This window comes from Myotis nattereri, assembly GCF_964212035.1.
Source record: "Myotis nattereri genome assembly, chromosome: X".
In the NCBI taxonomy this organism is placed as follows: Eukaryota; Metazoa; Chordata; class Mammalia; order Chiroptera; family Vespertilionidae; genus Myotis; species Myotis nattereri.
Genome location: NC_138078.1, coordinates 142,152,499 through 142,170,400, shown reverse-complemented (window position 1 = coordinate 142,170,400; position 17,902 = coordinate 142,152,499). Strand labels below are relative to the sequence as shown.

At 49.6% G+C, this 17,902-nt stretch overlaps 1 pseudogene across 1 annotated transcript; it reads right to left on the bottom strand.

The window, feature by feature from the left end:
* Nucleotides 1–3,268: 3,268 nt before the first annotated feature.
* Nucleotides 3,269–16,475, bottom strand: LOC308511914 (ribose-5-phosphate isomerase-like; annotated as a pseudogene). Its single transcript has 5 exons — nt 15,888–16,475; nt 15,622–15,756; nt 10,392–10,482; nt 6,363–6,382; nt 3,269–3,458 (listed from the first exon to the last, which is right to left on the bottom strand). The product of its transcript is annotated as a ribose-5-phosphate isomerase-like (transcript).
* Nucleotides 16,476–17,902: the final 1,427 nt, after the last annotated feature.

The window sequence follows — 17,902 nt, the reverse complement described above, 5'->3', positions numbered from 1 at the left end:
AGAAGATATGTGCAGTGTGCATAGGGTTTTTTTCATAGTTTTTTTTTTAAACTATAGTCAGGCCCTCCAACAGTCTGAGGGACAGTGAGCTGGCCCCCTGTTTAAAAAGTTTGAGGACCCCTGCCTAGACCGACAGGAGGGAGATTTTCATAAACATTTTACTAATTTTCTTTCATCTCTGACACTTCTATTATAGAGTAAGGGCAAATAGCTATATTAAAATATTTCCTCTAATTAATTCCCTTTTAATGTGCATGAATTTCATGCACCAGGCCACTAGTGTTAAATATAAGTAGTTAAGAAAAATTTAATCCTGAACTTTCACAACTTATACATTGCAAGTTATTTTTGTGCATCCAATATATAAATGCATCCATAAACCCAAGAATATGTTCCAAAATACTGACATCTGTTAATGCTGAATAGCATGACACACTTCATTTTCATTTTTTCCCATTTCCTAAACTGTCCTCCATTGACTAGAGTAACTGAATTGCACACCTCAGTTCCAAACCAGGGACAAAGTTGAATGAATGTGGGGGCTGTGGTAACAAAGCACACTCAGAAAAGAACAGCAGTTCACTTTTATTTTCTGCTGTAACAAACAGCTTAGAACCCACTCCTCTAGAAATGGGGAAACAATAGAATTGAGAGTACTGAAGGGCTTGTACAAGTAAACAATTAGGCCCCCATGATGATGTAGCAACTCTGTAGGGTTCATGCCTCAGGGAAGCATGCACAAAGAGGGAATCTAAGTCTTAGCCCCCATTTACAGTACTGGCGTTAAAAAAAACATGGGGGCAAAATGTGATTCATGGTGTGAATCATCAGGGAAACCTCGCGGAGACAGGAAGAGGCAGAAATTCTCAGTTGGTCATTGTCTTCAGCAGTCAGCTGGCTAAATGAGGGAAAAAGAAAATCAAATAAAATATGATAAATCGCCTTAACCAGTTTGGCTCAGTGAAGAGAGCATCGGCCTGTGCACTGAAGGGTCCCAGGTTCGATTCCGGTCAAGGGCATGTACCTTGGTTGCAGGCACATCCCCAGTAGGGGGTGTGCAGGAGGCAGCGGATCGATGTTTCTCTCTCATCAATGTTTCTAACTCTATATCCCTCTTCCTTCCTCTCTGTAAAAAATCAATAAAATATATTTTAAAAATATATATATATATATGATAAATCTGCACCTAGCTCTCTCTGTCCTCTCAAGGTGGTGACAGGCCCAGGTCACCATGAGTATCTCCCTAGAACTGACTTTTTATTATTTTTTAGAGAGAGTGGAAGGGATGTGGGAGGAAGAGAGACAATAAAGACACAGACAGAGAATCAAGAGTGAGAGAGAGGGAGAGAGAAACATAAATGTGAGAGGAGAAACACATGGATCAGTTGCTTCTCTCACACACGGGCCATGAACTGACTGGGAGGAAGGTATTGAACCTGCAACCCAGGTAGGTGCCCTTAACAGGGAATAGGACCTTCCACCCTCCAGTGTGCCTGCCCAGGCTCTAACCACTAAGCCTCACTGGCCAGGGCTAGATCTGACTTTTGGGGGAAATCCCCAATTCAATATTATAAAGACCCTCGGGAGACACACCCTAGGCACCTGCCCGCCCCACCTCCAGTCCCCACCATGACCCTCTTTAGAACTAACATAGCAAGAAGCCTGCCAGACACCATGACCTCCTGGCGAACTGCCCCAGGATGAGGTTCGGAATGGATGGCCAGGAGATGGAACGCTATCTGTGCCTCCATAGATGAGCTGAACGGCACATTAAGGACGCTAGAGGAGAATCAGTTAAGGCACCATCCCATCCAGACTTTGCTGCTTCCGCTCAGGCCACTCTCCCCCGTCTTAGTCCCCTCACGCATGGTCCCTCCTTCCTGGTCCCTCAGGCCGCCTCCCCCACCATCTCCACTGTCCGCCATTACCCATCCCCTCAGCGCCCCCCCACCCCCGGCCGGCCCCGCCCCTCTTCCCTCCCTACCCCAGGCTGACCCCTCCTCCCGACCCAGTCTCTGGCCTAGGTCCGTCTCCCTGACCACCCGGCCCCTCCTCAAATAGGATACAAGCGAAAAATGACTCGTCTTGGCCTTCCGGCCATGGGCTCTGGCTCGGCATCTGCTTCTGGCCCTGGAGCATTGAGGGCCTCAGGGACCTGTGGCGCTTCCCTGGGAACTGCACCGCCTTCACCTCTGCCGCCTCTCCCGGGGCCCCCGGGGCCTCCAGGGCCATCTGGGATGCCAGGGTCGCCTGGAATGGCCTGTTCTTCCCCATCTTCGGCCACGCGGCCTGGGACACCGTCGTCATCCTCCATGGCCCCTCAGCCTCTCCTTGCGACTTCTGAGAGCCGGTGCACCAATAAGGGAAGATGGGTTGGTCCGGAGCCTCGCCCCCTAGTGGGTACCACCACTTGAACGCCCAGAGCGCATGCGCAAACAGGCCCTGCGCCATTGGCCAGAAACCCAGCCAATGAGTGCCCTGGGCATATGAATGTTTCCCACGAAGCCTGCCCAGCAACAGGCTGGCGCAAACAGGCCCTGCGCCATTGGCCAGAAACCCAGCCAATGAGTGCCCTGGGCACGTGACTGTATCCCGCGAAGCCTGCCCAGCAACAGGCTGGCGGGGGAGCCTCACAGCCTGTGCGGGTGCCCGCCCAGCTACCCTCCCTGTGGACAGCTGGCCGCTGGGGGTCCCTGTCGTTGGGCCTGAGAGTGGGTCAGGGGCCTCTGGACCGGTCCCCCGGCAGTCCCGCCTGGCCCCGCCTGCCCTGCCCCCGCGAACCCCAACTCAGACCCTGGAGGAGGCGGGATGGATGGGCCTTGCTCCTTCAGCACCAGTTCCCACCCGGGCACTGTGACTTAGTGCGGTTCCCCAGCATGGGGGAAGGGTAGCTGCCGGCCCCTCTGCCTCTGCCCGCACGCACACCGCCCTGTCTCACACGTCAGGATGGGACGGGCGGGGTCCAGGCGCTCAGGAGGGACCAGCAAGTTGGACACAAGCAGAAAAGGAGCCGCAGCACCACCTCTGGTCAATACCTAGTACCTCTGCCCTCTGTTGGCTCAGTTCCTCCTGAGCGCTGGGCAGGCTTGTGGGAAACAGACACCTGCAAAGGGCACTCATTGGCTGGGATTCTGGCCAATGGCGCAGGGCCTGTTTGTGCGCATGCGCTCTGGGCCTTCAAGTGGTGGTACCCACTAGGGGGCGAGGCTTCCAGACAACCCCTCTTCCCCTGAGAGGTGAGCGGCTCTCAGAAGTCCCAAGGAGAGGCTCAGGGGCCATGGAGGATGACGACGGTGTCCCAGGGCGCGGGGCAGAAGATGGGGAAGGACAGGCCATTCCGGGTGACCCTGGCATCCCAGATGGCCCTGGAGGCCACGAGGGCCCCGGGAGAGGCGGCAGCGGGGAGGCCGGTGCTGTCGCCAGGGAAGCGCCACAGGTCGCCCGGGCCCTCGACGCACCTGGGCCAAACGCAGATGCCGAGCCATTGCCCATGGCCAGAAGGCCAAGACCAGACATTTTCCAGTTGTATCCTATTTGAGGAGGGGCCGGGTGGTCAGGGGGACGGACCTAGGCCAGACACTGGGTCGGGAGGAGGGGTCAGCCTGGGTAGGGAGGGAAGAGGGCCGGGGCCGGCCGGGGGTGGGGGTGCGGGGGGCTGAGGGGATGGGTAATGGCGGACAGTGGAGATGGTGGGGGAGGCGGCCTGAGGGACCAGGAAGGAGGGACCATGCGTGAGGGGACTAAGACGGGGGAGAGTGGCCTGAGCGGAAGCAGCAAAGTCTGGATGGGATGGTGCCTTAACTGACTCTCCTCTAGCGTCCTCCTGGTGCCCTTCAGGTCATCCTTGGAGGCACAGATAGCCTATCATTTTCTGGGCCTTCCTTTCCAACCTCACCCTAGGACTGTTCGCCAGGAGGTCACAGTGTCTGGCAGGCTTCTTGCTATGTTAGTTCTAAAGAGGGTCATGGTGGGGACTGGAGGTGGGGCGGACAGGTGGCTAGGGTGGGTCTCCCGAGGGTCTTGATAACATTGAATTGGAGATTCCCCCAAAAGTCAGATCTAGCCCTGGCCAGTGAGGCTTAGTGGTTAGAGCCTGGGCAGGCACCCTGGAGGGTGGAAGGTCCTATTCCCTGTTAAGGGCACCTAGCTGGGTTGCAGGTTCAATACCTGCCCCCCAGTCAGTTCATGGCCAGTGTGTGAGAGAAGCAACTGATCCACGTGTTTCTCCTCTCACATTTGTATTTCTCTCACTCCCACTCTCTCTCCTTCCCCCCTCTCTCTTGTCTCTCTTCCTTCCACCTCCCTTCCACTCTCTCTCTCTAAAAGAATAATAAATAGAAAGTCAGTTCTAGGGAGATACTCATGGTGAACTGGGCCTGTCGCCACCTGAGGGGACAGAGAGAGCTCGGTGCCGATTTATCATATTGTATTTGATTTTCTTTTTCCCTCATTTAGCCGGCTGACTGCTGGAAACACTGACCAACTGGCAACTTCCATCTCTGCCTGTCTCCGTGATCTTTCCCTGATGATTCACGCCATGCAGCACATTTTGCCCTCATTTTTTTTTTGTTAACCCCAGTACTATAAGTGGGGACTAAGATTTAAGTCCCTATTGGTGCATGCTTCCTTGAGACATGTACCCTAGAGTTGCCAAATCATCATGGGGGCCTAATTGTTTACTTGTACTTGCCCTTCGGTACTCTCAATTCTATTGTTTCCCCATTTCTAGAGGCGGAGGTTCTAAGCTGTTGGTTACAGCAGAAAATAAAAGCGAGCTGCTGCTCTTTTCTGAGTTTGTTTTGTTACCACAGCCCCCACATTCATTTGACTTTGTCCCTGGTTTGGAACTGAGGTGTGCAATTCAGTTACTCTGGTCAGTGGGGAACAATTTAGGAAATGGAGGAAAATGAAAATGAATTGTGTCATGCCATTCAGCATGAACAGCTGTCAGTATTTTGGAACATTTTCTTGGATTTATGGATGCATTTACAAATTGGATGCCCGAAAATCACATGCAATGTGTACTGGTAAATTTTTCAAGTTCAGGGTTACATTTTTCTGAACTACTTGTATTTAATATATGTTCTCTCCCTCTTTCTAAGAAAAACTTCAAATACATGTCACTGGATGCATAAAAGAAGTACAATCATGTAATTGCTTATCATTTAGTGTTTTTCCGGTTTGGCTCAGTGGATAGAGCGCCGGCCTGCGGACTGAAGGGTCCCGGGTTCGATTCTGGTCAAGGGCATGTACCTGGGTTGCGGGCATATCTCCAGTGGGGGATGTGCAGGAGGCAGCTGATCGATGTTTCTCTCTCATCGATGTTTCTAACTCTCTATCTCTCTCCCTTCCTCTCTGTAAAAAATCAATAAAATATATTTTTTAAAACATTTAGTGTTTCTGTTTTCCTTCTGGTATAAATAATAATGCAATGCAGTCCTTCACTGTGATTGTGCATGGATGGTTATTTCCTCAAGATACATTCCAAAGGCATAATGACTGAGTTAAATTTTTACGTTTATTTTTAAGGCTGTTAATCTATAGTACACAATTGCTATCCAAAAAGTGTGCCCTCTACCCTAGCTGGTTTGGCTCAGTGGATAGAACATCTGCCTGCAGACTGAAGGGTCCTGGGTTCGATTCTGGTCAAGGGCACATGCCTGGGTTGCAGGCTCGATCCCCAGTATGGGGTGTGCAGGAGGCAGCTGATCAATGATTCTCTCTCATTGATGTTTCTATCTCTCCCTCTCCTTTCCTCTCTAAAATCAATAAAAATATATTTTAAAAAATAATAAATTAATAAATAAAATAAAAACCAAAAGTGTGCCTTCCCACCAGAATTCTAGTTTGCCCACCTTCTGATACCAATAGGCCAGCGGACACAGGGTTACTTCTCAGCTGAGGGGCCCTGGCACCTCCATCCCCACCCCTACCCCCACTTTCCACCCCCCACCCTTGAGCAGCAAGACTTTGCTTCTAGGAAGAAGGACAGCCCATGAGGGCTGTGCCAGCAGAGGGCAGAGCAACTGGGAGTTGTCCTAAGGTGGTGCTCACACTCCTGTGGCCCTTGTGTCAAACTGGTCCCTCGTGAGCACCTGGGCTGGACTGGCCCAAGCCTGGGGCCTGGAGACATGGCAGCATGTGTACCGGGCTCCTGGCAATCACAGAGCAGATGCAGGGTCTGGCAGCTACCTCCCTCCCCCAGGTTGGGAGGCACCATGGAGTGTAGACAGAGAAGTGCAGAATGGTGTGGAAGGAGCAAGGCCCATCCATCCTGGGCTGGAGGATGCTGAGGGGGAGGCAAGGCCCAGGAATGACTCCTGTTGTAACTGAAAAACGCACGTTCTGCTCTGTGGGCTCACCAGAACTTGCCAGGCTTGTGCTGGTGCAAAAGGAAAGAGGTTTTATTCAGGTGCCAGCCCTGGAAGAATGGTGGACTCGGGTCTCAAAGACAACCCCCCTTCTTTCTCAAACCCAGTTCTTAATAGAGATAGCGAGGGGAGAACTTTTTTCTATCCAATTATCTTGCTAGCTTTTGGGGTGTTTGGGACAAATGCATTGCTCCTTCTAGCCTTTGGGTGCTTGGGCCCTATCCACTTATAAATTCTGGCTTCTGGCGCTTGTCCATGCATCTTTTGGCATGCTGGGTGTAAGAACCACCCCCTTGCCATCTTGGCCAATGTGGGAGACTCCCCAGTGCTCCTTCAAGGCACGCATGTCCCACCCTCAGGAAGCCTGAGGTTGCTGCTGTACGCAACGTCCACACATCCAGGACAAGCCCGTTAGAGTCCCTGGGGAACCCCTGCATCTTGGGCGCCCACATGCTCTGAGCAGCCCCTGTGCAGCTGCCCCTCCATAGTGGCCAGCCGGGCCTGCGCTCCGACTGAGAGCTGCCTAAGGTAACTCTGCTGGTAATACCCTCAGGGCTGGGTCCTGCACAGGCTTTGCAGACTCTGGCCACATGTGGAGCCCTGGGAGGACAGGCTGGGACTGGCCCAGAGGCACCTGACTCACTCCCAGAACTCGATGACAGGGACTGGCAGTTAGCAAGCTGGTCACCCATGAGGGTAGCTGGGCTGCACCAGCTCAGGCTTTGAGGCTCACCACAAGCTGGGGGCAGGGCAGGCTGGGCAGGAAACAGTCTCGTGCCCAGAGGCCTCAAGAGGGGTTTCTGGGAAGTGGCACAGGACCTGAAGGGTTGAACAATTTCTCCCGCTAGAGGGCAGAGCTTCGGAGGGAGCCTCATTCCCTCTGCCATTAAGCTGCCTCTCAGAAGTCAAAAGGCTGAGGAACCATGCAGGCTGGAGACCAAGGTGCAGGCGGTGTGGCGGAAGATGCTGAAGGCCAGGGCAATCCAGATGGCCCTGGAGACCAAGAGGGACCCGGTACAGGCAGCATGGGAGAGGCTGGTGCTGAAGGCGGAGGAGCTCCAGTCATGAGGGCACTCGACCCTCCCGGGCTGGGCGGAGGTGCCTTGCCAGGGCCCAGTTCACATGCTGGGTCCACAACCAGAAGGCCAGGAAGACAACAGCTCAATTAGTATCCTTTTTTGAGGAGTGGCTGGGAGAGGCAATGGGATGGGGAAGAGGGGGTCAGCCTGGGGGTACTGAGGGGAGAGGGGAGCCCCCGGTGGCTGAGGGGATGGGCCAGTGATGGGCAGTTGAGATGGTGGGGGGAGGTGGTCTGAGGGACCAGGAAGGAGGGAAGGGCGGGGGAGGGAGGGCTTAAGAGGGGTGACAGTGACCTGAAGGGAAATAGGACAAGTGTGGATTGCATGGTGCCTTAACTAAACCTCCACTAGCTTCCTCCTGGTGCCCTTCCCATCACCCATGGAGGCAGTGAGGGCTGTCCAGGCCCTGGCCCGCCATTCCCAACCCCTCCCCAGGGCGGTTCGGAAGGAGCTTATCGTATCTAACAATCTTCAAATTATGTAAGTTCTAAAAAGGGCCAACTGCCGAAACCGGTTTGGCTCAGTGGATAGAGCGTCGGCCTGCGGACTGAAAGGTCCCAGGTTCGATTCCGGTCAAGGGCATGTACCTGGGTTGCGGGCACATCCCCTGTGGGGGATGTGCAGGAGGCGGCTGGTCGATGTTTCTCTCTCATCGATGTTTCTGACTCTCTATCTCTCTCTCTTCCTCTCTGTAAAAAATCAATAAAATATATTTTTAAAAAAATTAAAAAAAAATAATAATTTTAAAAAAAGGGCCAAGTGGGGAGTGGTGGCAGGTGGTAAGGGTGGTTCTGCGGAGGGTCAATCTAATAGTGAATTGGAGACCCCCACCCCCCCAAAAACAAGTCAGGAGGTCCTCCTGGTGTACTGGGCCTGTCACCACCAGAGGGGCCAGAGAGCTAGATGCAGAGTTATCACATAACTTGATTTTCTTTCCCCCTCATTCAGCCGACTGAGTGCTGAAGACCCTGAACAAATGGGACTTTCTCTCTGCTCCTGTCTCCGTGAGCTTGGCCTATTGGTTCTGAACACGCAGCGCATTTCGCGCTCATGTCTGAAAAGGGGCTGGGACTAAGCTAGAGGTCCTCCCTAGGTAGTGCATGCTTCCCTGAGGCATGGAACCCTACAGAAGCTGCCACTTCATTATGTGGGCCTTGCCTAATTGTTTGCTTGTATTGCCCCTTTGTTACTTTCAATTCCATTGTTTCGCTGTTGCTGGAAGAGGGTTTCTAGATTGTGTGTTACAGCAGAAAATAAAAGTGAATTGCTACTCTCCTCTGAGTACATTTTCAGTTACCCAATCCTCCATATTTACTTGCCTTTGTCCCTGGGTTGGAGCGGAGATGTGGAATTCAGCTTTTCTAATCAGTTGAAGACACTTCAGGAAATGGAAGAAAATGCAAATGATTTGTCATGCCATTGTGCATTAACAGCTGCCAGTATGTGGGAATATTTTCTTAGTTTTATAGTTGCTTTATATATTACATGCACAAAAATAGCATACAATTCAGTCAAACGTCATTTCTCCACCATCTCCCATCTTCAAAAATTAGGTTCTCAACCAAGTTGTTCACAGAAAAATGCCTAGATTGTGGAACCAATCTTCAGTTTTTGAACTGACAATCCTTTCAAGCTGATACGTCAGCGTGACAAAGCATCTCTCAGGCAAAAAACAATGGAAAGAATGCTTTTGTTGCTGGCTCAATCAACATCAAGGATAAGCACAATTTTAAAACATAAGGAGGCCATCAAGAGTGCCAATGTTGCTAAGGGTGTGAAAGAAACTGATCACAGCCCTAGCCAGTTTGGCTCAATGGGTAGAGCGTCAGCCTGTGGGACCAAGGGTCCCAGGTTCGATTCTGGTCAAGGGCACGTACCTCGAATACAGGCGTCTCTCCGGTCCAGGCCCTGGTTTGGGTTCCTTCAGGAAGCAACCAATTGATGTGTTTCTTTCACATTGGTATTTCTCTCTGTCTTTCCTCTCTCTTCCACTCTCTCTAAAAATCAATGGGAAAATATCCTCTGGTGAAGATTTTAATAAAAAACTGATCACAGGCAATGGAAGAGGTAGGAAAACTGTTGTTGATTTGGATAAAGGAAAAGCAGTTAGCCAGTGACAGCATTTGGGAGGCAGTGATAACTGAACAAGAAAAGATGCTGCATGCTGACCTGAAAGACATCCCTGGACCAAATGCTAAAAGTGATTCCTTTAAGGCTAGTAGGGGTGGCTCGATAAACTTAAGAAAAGAAGTGTTTATTTACACCTTAAACAGTACATTAGACATGCACTGTATATATGAAAAGTTACAACAGAATCATTTGGGGGTCTGGAATGGATTAATTCAATTTACATTATATTTGATTGGGGGGAAAATGATTCGGTTTTCGAACAAATCACTTCTCCAACAGCCCTCCAGAATGAATTAAGTTTGAAGTTCCACCATATATAATTTTTGCAAGATCAGGATTAAATTTTTTCTGAACTATTTTCATTTAACATATGAGTTTTCCTCTAAGAAAAAACTTTAAACACATATCATTGGATGCATAAAAGAAGTACAATAATTTAATTGTAAAACATTTAATCTTTCTGTTTTCCCTCTGCTTATAAATAACTAGAGGCCCGGTGCATGAAATTCGTGCACAGGTGCGATCCCTAGGCCTGGCTGGCGATCAAAGCATGAGCGTCTGGTGTGGAAGGGCAAGTCCTAGCCGACCTCTGGGCCCTGGGCAGCACCTGGGCCCCTGGGCCCCCACCTGCCTGAGTCATGGCGCCCGAGTCCCCATGCAGAGATGCGGTGAGCACAGCTAGACGACATGGGCCAGGGTGCAGCATGGGCCTCTGGGCCACCCAGTAGCGCCACACAGAAGCCGGGAGGGCAGCGTGTTCTCTCCTGGCCAGCCTCACAGACCAGCTCCTGTGGGCTGCGGCCTGGCTCACCTGAAAGAGGCCGCGCGGGTGCAGGATGAGCTCCTTGTGGGTGCCTAGCACCTGAGCATGGGGGCTTCCCCAGCATTCGAGCCCTGGCGTCCTGGAGTAGAGTGGCAGGGGGAGTGAGAGCGAGCTCAGCGGATACCCCGCATTCGCATCACACCTCTGTCCCAGTCACCCCAACCCCCAGGTATCCGGCAAGAGGTCGCAGCCCTCTGCCCGGGCTCCAATGGAGGTTGGTTGCTACCACCCACCCCAGTTCCTCATCCGAGCCCAGGGCCTGCTGGCCACTGGTCACTGTCGACAGGGCGATCGGTCGGGGCTGGGCCCCTCCACCCAGCTCCCTCAGCGCCTGGGAGCCAGGCCGCGGCCCTGCCCCCTGCCACCGCTGCTGGTCGCCGTCTGCAGGGCAATCAGCTCTCCACTTGCACCTGCCTTGGCCTGGTGCTACCCACTCACCTGCTCCACCATCCCACTGCAGTCCCACTCTCGTCGGGCCAGCAGTGCCTCCACTGCTGCCTGCTGCTAGCACCGCATCGCCAACACCCGCCATGTTCCAGCTGCTCCCTGGTGGTCAGTGCACATCATAGAGAGTGGTTGAACTCCTGGTTGAACAATTTGCATATTAGGCTTTTATTACATAGGATGATTCATTGGAATTATTCTATATGATTTTGCGTGAATGGTTATTTCCTCAAGATAGATTCCAAAAGGTAGAATTACTGAGTTAAAAATTTGTTCCTATTTATTTTTTAAGGCTGTTAGTCTGCAGTACGCAATTGCTATCCAGAAAGTGAACCCTCCCACCACAATTCTAGTTTGCCCATGATTATTTCTTACCATTAGTCCTGATTCCTGCCAAAATTAAAAACAAAAACAACAAACTTAGTTTGCATGGGAAGATAAAACAACCCAGTACTGGAATTAGAATTTTGTCCTTACTAAGATTTCAAAGAAGTAAAGAAAAGTGTTGAGAGGATTAGTTACACATTTTGGGGGAGGAGTTAGCTCTCTCTGATATACCTTGTTTTCAACAAATTTGCCTCCCTAACCCGGTATGACCTCATCTATAATAATAAAAGCATAATATGCTAATTAGACCAGACGTCCTTCTAGACGACCTTCTGGACAAAGTCGGGGTTGTGAGGGAAGCCTGGGTCCTGGGTGCAAGAGGGAAACCAGTGACAGCAGCCAGGGGAAGGAAGGTCTACTCTTGCATGAATTTTCTACATTGGGCCTCTAGTCTTAAATAATTACATCCGCAAACACCCAATTTCAAAATAAGATCTTATTAACAGGCACCGGGGATTAGGACTTCAACATATCCTTTTTGGAGGGCACAATATAACCCATAAGAATCCTCCATTATTTCCCATTTCACTCAGAGCACAAGCCCTTAGTATGACCTCTGAGGTCTTACAGCAACTGGCCCGCCAATTCTCTGACCCCTATCCTGCCACTCTCTTCTTCACTCACACTGCTCCAGCTCACTGGTCTACTCCCTCTCCCCACCACCTTCTAGCCTTTGTTCCAATCTCACTCACACAATGAAGTCTACCCAACCACCCCATTTAAAATTGAAAACCACTCATCCCAGTACTCCTTATCTTTCCCCCCGCTTTATTTCATACCATAAGACTCCCCACCTGCTCACACACTACATAATGTAGTTATTGTTTTTTTAATATATTTGTATGGATTTCAGAGAGGAAATGAAGAGGGGAGAGAGAGAGAAAGAAACATAAATGATGAGAGAGAATCATTGATCAGCTACCTCAAGCATGCCCCACATTGGGGATCTAGTCAGCAAACCGGGCATGTGGCCTGACTGGGAATTGAACTGTGACCTCCTGGTTCATAGGTTGATGCTCAACCACTGAGCCACACCAGCCTAGCTGTAATTATTTGTTTTGTTTCTTGACTGTCTCTCCCCATTAGTATATAACTTCTATGGAAGCCTGGAACAGTGTCTAGCAATAATGTTTCTTAAATTATTGATTAAAGTTAATAAAGAAAATATTATTGTGGCCAAAGAGTAGGGTAGAACTTAAATGTTATTTAAAATTAGTAAGGGAGAAAAAAACCCAAGATGGCGGCATAGGTAAACACCGGAGATTGCTGCTTAGCACAACCACTTCAAGAATACAACTAAAAGATGGAACGGACATCATCCAGAACCACAGGAAGGCTGGCTGAGTGGAAATTCTACAACTAGAAGGAAAGAGAAAAGCATACCGAGACTCAGAGGAGCTGCGGTGCGGAAGTACAGAGGTACGGAGGCGCACATGGAGAGGGCTGGCGGCTGAGGACACGGTTGTCTTTTTCAATCAGTAGGGAGTCTCAAGCTCTGAGTTCCAGTTCCAGGTGAGTCTCTGGGGAACCTGACTCATACGGGAGAAATTGGACTGTCTGGTATCGGTCGGAACTTGAGGGCAGCTTTCTCTCGGAAGTGCTTGCAACGATTGCCAGGACACTGAGAAGCAGAGCCTCTGAGAGCAGCCATAGCTGCTTGCTCCACCCTGTTGATCCCCTGGGACCCCCACCCCGCCCAAGCTGTGCACCGGCTTTTGCATATGAAAGGCCTGGCCCTTTGCAATCTGAAAATTACCTAACAAAATTGTAGTTGGCCCAAGGCCCCAGAGAAACTTGCATTGCTTCACAGCTGAGCTCCTGCTGGGTAGCCTCAGGCAGAGGCTAGATTAGCACCTCCTTAGAGATCCAGGAGCCAGTGTGCCAAGTGGTCAGAGTGGCACCATCCAGATTGCAGCTCCTTGGATCCATAAAGGACACACTAAGGGGGCAGACTGAGTGAGCACCAAAGCCCCACTGAAGCAAGTTTTGCCCCAGAAGGGTGTTTCCAGCACACAAGTTCTCCCACTGCAGACACAGCTGATTCTCGTAGCCAATTGGCCTGGAGGTCAATTCCTCCCATTGATACCTACAACAATCAAGGCTTAACTAGGACAAGACTGTTCACAAAGCCCACAAGGGGGTGCACCAAGAGTGTCCACCTCAGGTAATTGGGGAGGCTGAGCCACTGGGCCCTATAGGACACCTAACACAGAAAGCCACTCTATCAACACAGGGAAGAATAAAAAAAGCGGAGACAAAGAAACAGGACACAAATGACAGAAATGGAGGAAAGCAAACTACTGGATATGGAGTTCAAAACCACACTTTTAAGGATTTTCAAGAACTTTCTAGAAACTGCCAATAAATTTAGTAAGACCCTCAAAAAGTCTGGTGAGACCGCCGATAAATGTAGTGAGACCCTCAAGAAATCTAGTGAGACCCTCGAGGTTATGAAAAAGGACCAACTAGAAATTAAGCATACACTGACTGAAATAAAGGATATGCAGAGTTCCAACAGCACACTACAGGATCGCAAGAATCAAGTCAAAGATTTTAAATATGAAGAAGCAAAAAACACTCAACCGGAAAAGCAAAATGAAAAAAGAATCCAAAAATAGGAAGATAGTGTAAGGAGCCTCTGGGACAGCTTCAAGCATACCAACATCTGAATTATAGGGGTGCCAGAAGAAGAGAGAGAGCAAGATATTGAAAACCTATTTGAAGAAATAATGACAGAAAACTTCCCCCACCTGGTGAAAGAAATAGACTCACAAGTCCAGGAAGCGCAGAGAACCCCAAACAAAAGGAATCCAAAGAGGACCACACCAAGACACATCATAATTAAAATGCCAAGAGCAAAAGACAAAGAGAGAATCTTAACAGCAGCAAGAGAAAGACAGTCAGTTACCTACAAGGGAGTACCCATACGACTGTCAGCTGATTTCTCAACAGAAACTTTGCAGGCCAGAAGGGAGTGGCAAGAAATATTCAAAGTGATGAATGCCAAGAACCTACAACCAAGATTACTTTACTCAGCAAAGCTATCATTCAGAATTGAAGGTCAGATAAAGAGCTTCACAGATAAGAGAAAGCTAAAGGAGTTCATCACCACCAAACCAGTATTATATGAAATGCTGAAAGGTATCCTTTAAGAGGAGGAAGAAGAGGAAAAAGGTAAAGACACAAATTATGAACAACAAATACACATCTATCAACAAGTGAATCTAAAAATCAAGTGAATAAATAATCTGATGAACAGAATAAACTTGTGATTATAATAGAATCAAGGGCATAGAAAGGGAGTGGACTGACTATTCTTGGGCGGAAAGGGGTGTGGGGGATGCGGGAAGAGACTGGACAGAAATCGTGCACCTATGGATGAGGACAGTGGGGCGGTGAGGGTGAGGGTGAGGACCGAGAATGGGTTGGGAACCGGGAGGAGGGGAGCTATGGGGGCGGGGGGAGAGAAACAACTGTAATAAACTGAACAATAAAGATTTAATTAAAAAATAAAATAAAATTAGTAATGGAGCCCTGGCCAGTTTGGCTCAGTGGATAGTGTCGGCCTGCAGACTGAAGGGTCCAAGGTTTGATTCCCGTCAAAGGCACATGCCCAGTTGCAGGCCTGGTCCCCGTAGGGGGCGTGCTGGAGGCAGCTGATCTATGATCATCTCTCATCATTGATGTTTCTTTCTCTCCCTTTCCTTTCCACTTTGAAATCAATAAATATATACATTAAAAAATAATAAAAAATAAAATTAGTAAGGGAAGAATATCAAGAATATATTTTTAAAACAACCTCCTGGTCATCAAGAAGATAACGGCAATCCTAGTTTTGTAACGGGGCAAAAGATATGAATGGTCTAGTTTCAGAAGAAGAAACCCCCAAAGATCCCAAGGATATGGTGCAGTGGAGATGGCCACAGTCCTAGCAGAGGGCACCCTGACACAACTGTGTCAAATAGTCTGCCCATCCGGAAAACCCGGCAACTGTGCCCTTGGGAAGCTGTCACCTACCCCCTTAAGGAGTTTATATGAGGATGTTCATCACAGCATTCTTTGTGGAGGTGGCAGACGGGGCCACCTAGGTGTCCAACTGACTTTCTCTTCTGCCCTTGGTTCAGACCATTGGGTGTGTCAGGCCACAGGCACTGAATGTTCCCCATCTCCACCGAAAGCTTTTCCAGGGAGGCTCAGAGCTGACCAGGGTCGTCTGTAGTCCATTTGCTAAAGGTGGGGGATAAAAATCACGTTAAAGGTGATGACTCCCTTACACCCAGCGCACACCCCCTCTCCTGAGACCTGACACTCGAGTGTCTCCTTGTATGCACGACGCGGCCCCTCTCTGCCTAACACTGGCTCTTAGGCCCTGAGCACTTGCCCCCACTCCATCTCGGCTCCTTCTACAGCTGACACAGCCCGCGTGCTGCCCTTCACGGTGAACATCTTTTGAACCGCCTGCAGGTGGTGTTGGTCATCTGTGGCCATGGACCTGCCGGCCATCTCTGCCTCCAGGAGGCAGCTGAAAGCACAGTGAGCTTGCTGGGGAAGACGTGGTTAAGGCGCCATCCGCAGCTGAATTTTCCAGTGCCTCGGGCTTCCTTATACCGCAGAGGCTGGCCTTCACCCCAGGCTCCCGCTCAAGTTGATTACCAACAACTCCCCACAACAGCCAGGGCCACACCTGGGATAATTTTGATAGCTGTGTTCACTTCGCTCTATTTGTACACATGGTCAAACTTCCAGGCCAGGATAAAATTCCCATATTCCCATTATTCATCACCATGGGACCTGCCTTGTTGATGGCCATTTGAAGTTCAACCATGCCCCCAAACTCAGCTCACTGGGACGTGAGTCATTGGGATGACCTCGATGGGGAATCACTTGCACCCCTGATCCACAAGGTTCTTTGAACCTTTCCTGAAACTGGCATCACAATAAAGCACTGGTATAGCCCACCACAATCTTCTCCTGGGTCAGGCAGCCTCCGCCGCCTTTGATGAGATTGAGATCAGCATCTGCTTCATCAGCACCATCGAGGGCAAGGGCGAGGGCGATCTGTGGGTGTTGGTCCAGGTCACTGAGAGTTAAGCCAGACTGCAGGATGAGCTGATGGACCTGGAAGGAGGTGGGAACACAGACAAGGTTCACATTCCCTTGTGTCATTCTCTCGGCTATTTGCTGCATAGCATGGGCAACTGTAGAACCACTTCCAATCCCCAGTACTTGGTTATTCCTCATGAGATTCTCCTTCTTTGAGAGGCCTACAAGTTTCTTGGCCTCCTTACCATTGGTGCTTGTTCTGCCTGAGCCGCCTCGAATCGCAGACAACTCACACCGGGGTGGGCCGAGGACCAGCCCTGGGTGCTAGAGTGGCAGGGCTAGGACCAGCCTGTAGATGGTGCTCAGGATGGTGCCCCTTTACATAATCCTCTTAGAAGTCCCAATGTTTGATCTCACATGTAGTTCACTCGCACTCTGCAGCTCAGTTGGCCAGGGTGAAGGTATGCCTAAGTCCAAGGTCAAAACTGTCTCTCTGAACCTTAACAACAGCTCTGCTTGGTCCATTAACATGGTTGTCTGGGTCAGTACAAATTCCCTGCTCAGCTTAGCAGTGATGACGAACCTATGACACGCGTGTCAGAGGTGACACGCGAACTCATTTTTGGGGTCGATTTTTCTTTCTTAAATGGCATTTAAACATTTAAACATATAAAATAAATATCAAAAATATACATTTTTGTTTTACTATGGTTGAAAATATCAAAAAATTTCTATATGTGACACAGCACCAGAGTTAAGTTAGGGTTTTTCAAAATGCTGACACGCCGAGCTCAAAAGATTCGCCATCACTGGCCTAGGGAATCAGATGAACAGAGAATCTATGTGGGCAATCAAGCATTAAAGCAGCTTATGGCTCAGACAGAGAAAAGTGGTTAAAGAGGAGGCAGGGAGGGAGTGTCCAGAATTAATGACCCCTTTTATGGTGCACTTGATACCAAATGTGGCACTTTCCCAATGAAATGCTTGTTACCTTGTCTACGGGAATATTCTTTCGGGCTCTTTACAGCATTCAATCATTCCACAAACTCTCTGACTACTTATGATTTATCAAGCACTCTTCTAAGCACTGGAAAAAAAGAGATAAGAAAGTCCATGCCCTCGGGAACCAGCAGTCGGAAAACTGGATACCCGACACATAAATAAATGCATGCAAAAGAGGGTTATGCGCTATTAAAAAAGCAAACCTGAAATTAGAGGGCTTTCGGGCAAAGAAACCATATTGGAGGCCAGGACAGATGACATAATTTTCAGAGCCCAGTACAAAATGAAAATGCTGAGCCCCTAAGTTAAAAATCATTATGAATCTCAAAACAGCAGCAATAAAGAGTTCATTCAGAATCACTCCCGGGCTTTTCCTGCACCAAGGATCACTGTTATGAGACTGAGTATCATGGCAACCCGGTATGCAGACACTTGGGTGATTCTTTGTGTCTCAATCCTATTTCTACATCCCCTGAAACCAGCAGAATACTTGTCCATATTTCCTGGAACAGCTCCTCAGGATTCACAGACAAGTGATTCCAAGGCAGCTTATTCTGTATCTAGACTGTTAGCTAGCCGAGATCAGTCTTCAGTGATGTGGTAAGAGGCGAGTTCAGTTGAGT